Below are 7,535 nucleotides of genomic sequence, written 5' to 3'. Positions count from 1 at the left end.
TTGCAAATATGAATCATCGATTAACATCACTCGATGTCGATGCCCGTTTGATTCCTCCGCAAAATGACACTCTATGCTTGAGCATTCATGGACACATTCACAAGATTTTAGAACTGAATTATCATGTCCATAAGGGTCATCCCTTTGTGATTTTTGATGGAGATGATGCAGGGAGACGCCCAACTATTCGGTGTATGTTTGACCCAGGAGGATTCCTCGACGCTCATCGTTGCTTCATGGTTCCCACCTTGAGGACAAGGTGGATTTCAACTGTGAGGAAGTTGATACGATTATTATTATTATTATTATTATTATTATTATTATTATTATTATTATTATTATTATTATTATTATTATTATTATTTAGTTAGTTAGTTAATTATGAATTTGCATACCTTTTCATATCTTTTGTCTTGCCCATTAAGTTAGTATCCACTATTATAAATAGTGGACATTGTTATTCATATTATTCATTCAAGAAATAAAATACTACTTTTTACGCAATTTATCTTTTTCTCTTGTGCACAAAAGCACGAACCCTAGAATTCGACGCCGGATTGATCGACGGGCAAAGCTCCCGCGACGTTCGACGCAATTTCCTATCGTTGAGGAACTATATCCTTAACACAGACCCCTTTTATTATTCTCACTAGCTCTTTATGATGTTTGGACACTGTAGGTTTGCTTTAGTGCTCTAGACCAACAGGTTTTCAATTTTTACCCCCCGGATATATGCTCACTGGGGTTCTGGTATCCATGTTGAGTCCAGAATTGGTGTTCCTCCTGCTACTAGTCCATAGTTTAATGATTCCCAGATGTATATTAATTTAAATGTGTTAAAAGTATCTTCCATGTGTATTTTCACTTATGCGCATTGCATCTCTAGGCATATGGTTTCACATCTACCATCGGTTGTATGGTTTCTTATTTCCAGTAATGTTCAAATGGATGTCTTTTCCGTAGGGGTGGATTAGGTGGCGTACAAGGTCACATGGGAGAAAATGGCAGTATCAGTGGTAAAGCTTGCCCAAAATGGCTTTATGGCATATTTTGCGAGGTAGGTCCAGCTCGATTAAGTTACTTTCTTCAAGTTTCTGTTTGTCTTCTTCGATTCATTATTAGTTAAAACATTGTTGTTTCGAACACCAAGAACATCATGTTGAGAGCCGAGAACAATTAATGAATTTTTGTTGTCATTTTTTGGTTGTAAAGTGTTAAACACGGCTGAATTGAATAGTAAGGGAATTTCTTATTCACTGGATTAATTTTCATTACACATTAGGCACCACTTTATAGTATAAGGAATATACAAGGTAAATATTCTCTAATTACTCTAATTGATTGCTATCTCCTATGTATGGTAAGGTATAATCTTGAGCATATCTCTTGTGTAATTAGGAGAATATCTCGTGATCTCCTCAATCTTCTCCAACACTCCCCCTCAAGTTAAGTAACGGGATTCCCGATATTTAACTTGCATAAGACTTCCCGGAATGACTTCGAGTTTACTGCCTTGGTCAAAATATCTGCCAGCTGATCCTCAGATTTGACATAGGGCATCTCGACTATCTTTGCCTCAATATTGACTTTTATGAAGTGCCTATCCACCTCCACATGCTTAGTTCGATCGTGTTGAACTGGATTCTCTGAAATGCTTATAGCTGCCTTATTATCACAAAATAGCTTACATGTTTGGGACGAAGAGAGTCCTAGTTCCCTCATAAGCTTCCGTAGCCATAGAAGTTCTGTGAGTCCACTCTTAATCCCCCGGAACTCTGCTTCTGCACTTGAAAGGGCTACTACCTTCTGTTTCTTGCTTCTCCAAGTCACAAGATTGCCTCCCACGAAGGTAAAGTATCCTGCTGTGGACTTTCTATCATTTGGGTTGCCAGCCCAATCGACGTCAGTGAACCCATGTATCTGTAGATGCCCATGACTCTCAAATAGAAGCCCATGTTCAACTGTTCCCTTCAAATATCTCACAATTCGCAAAACTGCCTCCCAATACTCTTCTTGGGGAGCGTGCATAAACTGGCTTACAATCCCTACAGCATATGCAATATCTGGCCTTGTATGCGATAGGTAAATCAACTTCCCGACTAATCGCTGGTACCTGCCTCTGTCGGTCTGCTTCCCTTCTTCCTTCATCTGCAGCCCATGATTTTGGATCATTGGAGTGTCTGCTGGCTTACAATCTACCATCCCGACTTCAGCTAGCAAATCAAGCACATACTTTTTCTGATTAATGAAGATTCCCTTTTTCGATCGTAGTACTTCGATTCCCAAGAAATACTTTAATGGTCCCAAGTCTTTCATCTCGAACTCACTAAATAAATTCTTCCTTAATTCAGCCATTTCTTCTGTATCATCTCCCGTAAGAATCATGTCATCCACATATATGATCAGACACGTAATTTTATCTCCTCTCCTTTTGATGAATAGCGTGTGGTCTGAATTACTCTGCATGTATCCATACTTCTTCATTACCTCTTTGAACCTTCAGAACCAAGCTCTAGGAGACTGCTTCAGTCCATACAAAGTCTTCTGCAATTTGCATACCTCACCTTCTTGAAACTCGTCGGTGAATCCAGGTGGAGCCTCCATGAAGACTGGTTTCGGTAATTCTCCATGTAGGAAGGCATTCGTAACATCGAATTGGTGAAGCGGCCAATCCTTGTTTGCAGCAATTGAGAACAGCACCCTTACAGTGTTAATCTTTGCGACGGGTGAAAAAGTCTCCGCATAATCGACCCCATAGGTTTGGGTATATCCCTTCGCCACCAGCCTGGCTTTATATCTCTCAATCGTCCCGTCTGGTCTTCTCTTTATCGTGAACACCCATCTACACCCAACAGTCCTTACCCCTTCGGGCAGCTTGTCTTTGACCCAAGTGTTGTTCCTCAATAGTGCTTTCATTTCGGTGAGCATAGCCTCCTTCCAGTGTTTGTATTTCATTGCCTCCTCGGCTGATTGCGGGATCTCTTCTTCTTCATATAGAGCAGCTTCAAATGCTCTTGCCATCTTTGATAGATTTCCCTGTACAAAGTTTGCTACTCCATACCTAGGGCCGGCAATTTTCGACACGACACGATAATCCGACACGAATCCGCACGAAATTATTGGGTTGGGGTCAAGTCTTATTGGATCCGTGTCCTTATCGGGTTGACCCATTAAGAACCCGATAATTTCGGGTTGGGTTCGGGTCGGATGCGGGTCGGATACAAGTAACCCATTAAGAAATAATATTATTATTTTTATTATTATTTAAAGAAATATATATTACTTTAATTTTTTAATTTCTTATAAATTAGGTTTAAATAGTATAAAATGAATTTTAATTGTGTAAATTAGGTTTAAAATTAAGGTTTAATCGTGTAATATTAGGTTTTAATCGTGTAATATCAGGTTCGGGTTGTTATCGTGTCATGTCAACCCATATTATATCGTGTCGATGACGGGTTCGTGTCGGGTGCGGGTCGTGTTCGGATTTGAAGGTAGCAGGTCGGGTTCGTGTTCGGATTTACAGTTTCCTTAACAGGTCGGGTTCAGGTTAGGCCTTATTGGGTTGGGTCATTATCAGGTTGACCCGATAATGACCCAATCCGCACGATTTGCCAGCCCTATCCATACCTGCTCTTTCTTCCAATCTTCTTGGGGGAGTACCTCTTCGGAGGGATTCCTCTTGTGCTCCGGGTGGTAGAATGTATCTCCCAGTGTCACTGTCTATCGTATTGATCTCTTCCGATGATTCTGCATCTACTGGGTCAGTAGAAACTGTATGAAGGATGGGTTCAGTAGTTACCTCGGATATCGGTGGAAGAGGATCGTCGGAATGTGGGTGAGATGACTCACTTTGCGGCGAGACATGCTCGGCGGTAGTGACAACTGGTTCTGTTAGATCCTCAATCGAAGAGTTTGGAAGTGGCACGACCCAACTTAGATAGTCCACGGAAGTATTTCCGGGATCACTCTCCCCCTGACTACTAAGGTGGGTATGGTAGAAGAATTCGGTTTCTAGGAAATTACAGTTCATGGTGGTGGTGACCTTTTTGGTGATCGGATCATAGCATCGATAGCCCTTCTGGTTAATACCGTACCCGACAAAGACACATTTGGTAGCGCATGGGGATAGTTTGGTTCTTTCGTGTTTGGCAATGTGGACATAGACGGTGCAACCAAAGACTCTAGGCTGAAGGTTAAGGTGTGGAGGGATTTTGGATAAGGAGGATAAAATATCTAGAGGGGTTTTTTTGTTCAGGATTTTTGTTGGTAGGCGATTCATGAGGTAGACAGATGTTGCGATTGCTTCTGGCCAAAAATATTGTGGAACTTTGGATTCGATCATTAATGCTCGGGCTATTTCTAGGATTGTCCTATTTTTCCGTTCGGCTACCCCATTTTGTTCTGGTGTGTAGGCACATGAGGTTTGGTGAACCATTCCCTTTTCTTGGAAAAATTTGGTCATTGGGCTATTAATGAATTCCCTCCCATTATCAGATCGAAGGGTTTTGATGGTGGTGTGAAATTGGGTTTGAACCATTTTAAAAAATAAAATAAACTTGTCCATAACCTCAGATTTGTGTTTCATAAAGTAGATCCACGTCATCCTAGTGCAATCATCAACAAATATCACGAAATATCGAAAACCATTCCCCCCAGCAAAAGGTGCGGGACCCCACACATCAGAATGCACTAAGGAAAACATAGATTGCACACGAGTGTTTGAGAGTTTAAATGATTGTCGGTGGCTCTTTGCCAAAACACAAGTTTCACAGAAAAAATTAGCAGGAACAGAAAGGTTCGGAAAAAGCAGTTTAAAATAACCAGGAGAAGGGTGTCCTAGTCTTCGGTGCCACAGCCAAATCTCTTGTTTCATGGATCCGTGAGCCAGCATCGCACTACCATGTTGAGCTATCTCGTCCACGTAGTAGAGTCCACATTTCTCAGTGCCACGCCCAAGTATCCTCTTCGTCCGAATATCCTGTAAAATGCAGAAGTTAGGATGCATCAGAAGGGTACAATTTAATTCCTTTGTAACATGACTGATAGACATCAAACGTTGAGATAAAGTCGGAACATATAAGCAATTTTGGAGACGAAGTGTAGGAGATATCTCAATAGTGCCAGATCCTTCAACAGTGATTAATTCCCCACTTGCGGTCTTAATATAAGTTTTAGTGACTCTACTCAAGGTAATAAAATCACTCTTATCCGGTGTCATAGTATCGGTGGCCCCACAATCAAAAATCCAACCCTTTGACATACTTGCCTCACTATTCACATGAAATGCAGCGGAAATAGTTTCTAAGGGAGCAAATGGGTTTCTTGTCACATATTCACATAAATTTGGGCTAATTTGGAAATTTTCAACAACAGGGGGATCAATTATAATTTTCGAACAATCTGAGGGACTCCTATGTAAAGAGTGGGGTCGAAAATCTAATTTTGGCAAAAACGGGGGACTCCTGTGCAAAATTCGGGGTTCCAATTTTAATTTCCTAAACTCTAGTGGGGTTAAATGTGGTTTCAAGAAATTTCTAGGGTTTGGTAATATACCAAACCCGTTACCTCTACTATCCGGCGCCGTCCCCTCTTTTTCGGCGAAATTGCCGACTCCTCGGACATTGCCGCCCCGGGTTGATGCCTCCTGGTTCACCATCTGACCTTTACCGGCTGTTCCCCCACGGTTCTCCGGTTGATTTCTCTGTATTCCGTCCTCGGTGACTCCGACGGCCATTCTCGCCTGAGGCTGTACCGTCTTCAATTTCTGCCTCTCCTCCCACCATTCGGGGTACCCCAGCCGTTTGAAACACGTCTCGTACGTGTGTTTGGGTCTCTGGCAGTGGGTGCACCACAGACCAGATTTATCGGGACGGCTCCCCGGTCGGCTGGCAGTGGCTGCTGGACGCGGTGTTCCTCCGTTTCGGTGTGGCGTCCGTTGGCTTTGGGCAGCGAATCCACTTCCGATTCCATCCCCAGATGATGTATTGGTGTTAACGCCGGCGGTCTCGGGGTTCGGGAAAGGCGACGCCGGTGGCATGATTTGACGTCGAGCCGCCTCCGTCTTCACCCACCCGTTGGCCGCCTCCACTGATGGGTAGGGATCCTCCTTGAGGATATCCCGTTTGATCGAATCATACTCGGGATTTAATCCGGCCAGAAACTTGAACAATCTCCTCTCGTTTGAGTGAGTCCGGTATTGATTGACTCCCTTGTCACAGCACGTAATCGGTTGCTTTTGGCATCGGTCGATATTGACCCATAGTCCGTGTATCCGGCGGTAATATGTTTCCAGATCCATACTGTCTTGTTTGATTGTTATTATCTTCTCTTCCAGGTCATATATGAGATATTTGTCGGCCTTGTTTTCGAAGGTTATGGCCAGACTATCCCACAACGCTTTCGCCGTTTGGTGGTGAGCGAAGTCGGCAATAATTTCGTCTTCAATGTTATCGACGATCCACGAGAACACCACCAAATCATCTTCCTCCCAATCATCATATCCCTTGCTTCCCGGTTCTGGGGGCTCCTTCCGGATGTGTGCATAGGCACCTCGGCCTCCTATCTTGACTTTCATAAGTCTCGACCACAGTGGGTAGTTCTTTCCGTTAAGCTTGAATGCCACGGTGACATTCTTGCTATTCTTCAACTTCGATGGCTGTTCTGGATCAATCTTCTTGTTTTCTGTATCTGACATCTTGTTTTACAGGGTTGGTTATTCTGGTTCTTGGCTAAGGTAGGTCGAGATTGGTATATCACGGCTATGATGAGAATTCTCTGAGCCGAGATCGTTTTTCTGGCTCTGATGCCATGTTAAACACGGCTGAATTGAATAGTAAGGGAATTTCTTATTCACTGGATTAATTTTCATTACACATTAGGCACCACTTTATAGTATAAGGAATATACAAGGTAAATATTCTCTAATTACTCTAATTGATTGCTATCTCCTATGTATGGTAAGGTATAATCTCGAGCATATCTCTTGTGTAATTAGGAGAATATCTCGTGATCTCCTTAATCTTCTCCAACATAAAGAGTAGCATTTGTCTAAATAATATATGTAAGCTTTTGATGGGATTTGATGACGCGAGCACTTGTATGATTTTATCTCATGATGTTGCATTGAAAATCAATGTTTGGAAGACTGTCTACTACTATAATTTATATGGGTGTTCTTTAGAGTATCAGTTTTCGGAATAGAACCTAATTTTGATAATCCATCAAGGAAGAAGAGCCATGCATATACTATATAGGGCAGATGAAGTATGCTGTATTACCTAGTGCATTCGCACACTTTGCTTTGATGTGATTGAATTGAGAAATGCTAACTTTATGAGATCTCAGTTTATAATTAATATTGTGGATGAGATCAATGCTCTTTCTGCCTATCAGTGGTGGGAGGGTGCGGTTCACAGTATTTTTTGCATTCTTGCATATCCTTTTGCATGGTCATGGCAGCAGTGGCGCCGGAGAATAAAGCTGCAGAAAATTCGAGAATTTGTGCGCTCTGAATATGACCATGCTTGGTTACG

Source organism: Salvia splendens, chromosome 20 (genome assembly GCF_004379255.2).
Source record: "Salvia splendens isolate huo1 chromosome 20, SspV2, whole genome shotgun sequence".
Taxonomy (NCBI): Eukaryota; Viridiplantae; Streptophyta; class Magnoliopsida; order Lamiales; family Lamiaceae; genus Salvia; species Salvia splendens.
This window is presented reverse-complemented; position numbering follows the sequence as displayed.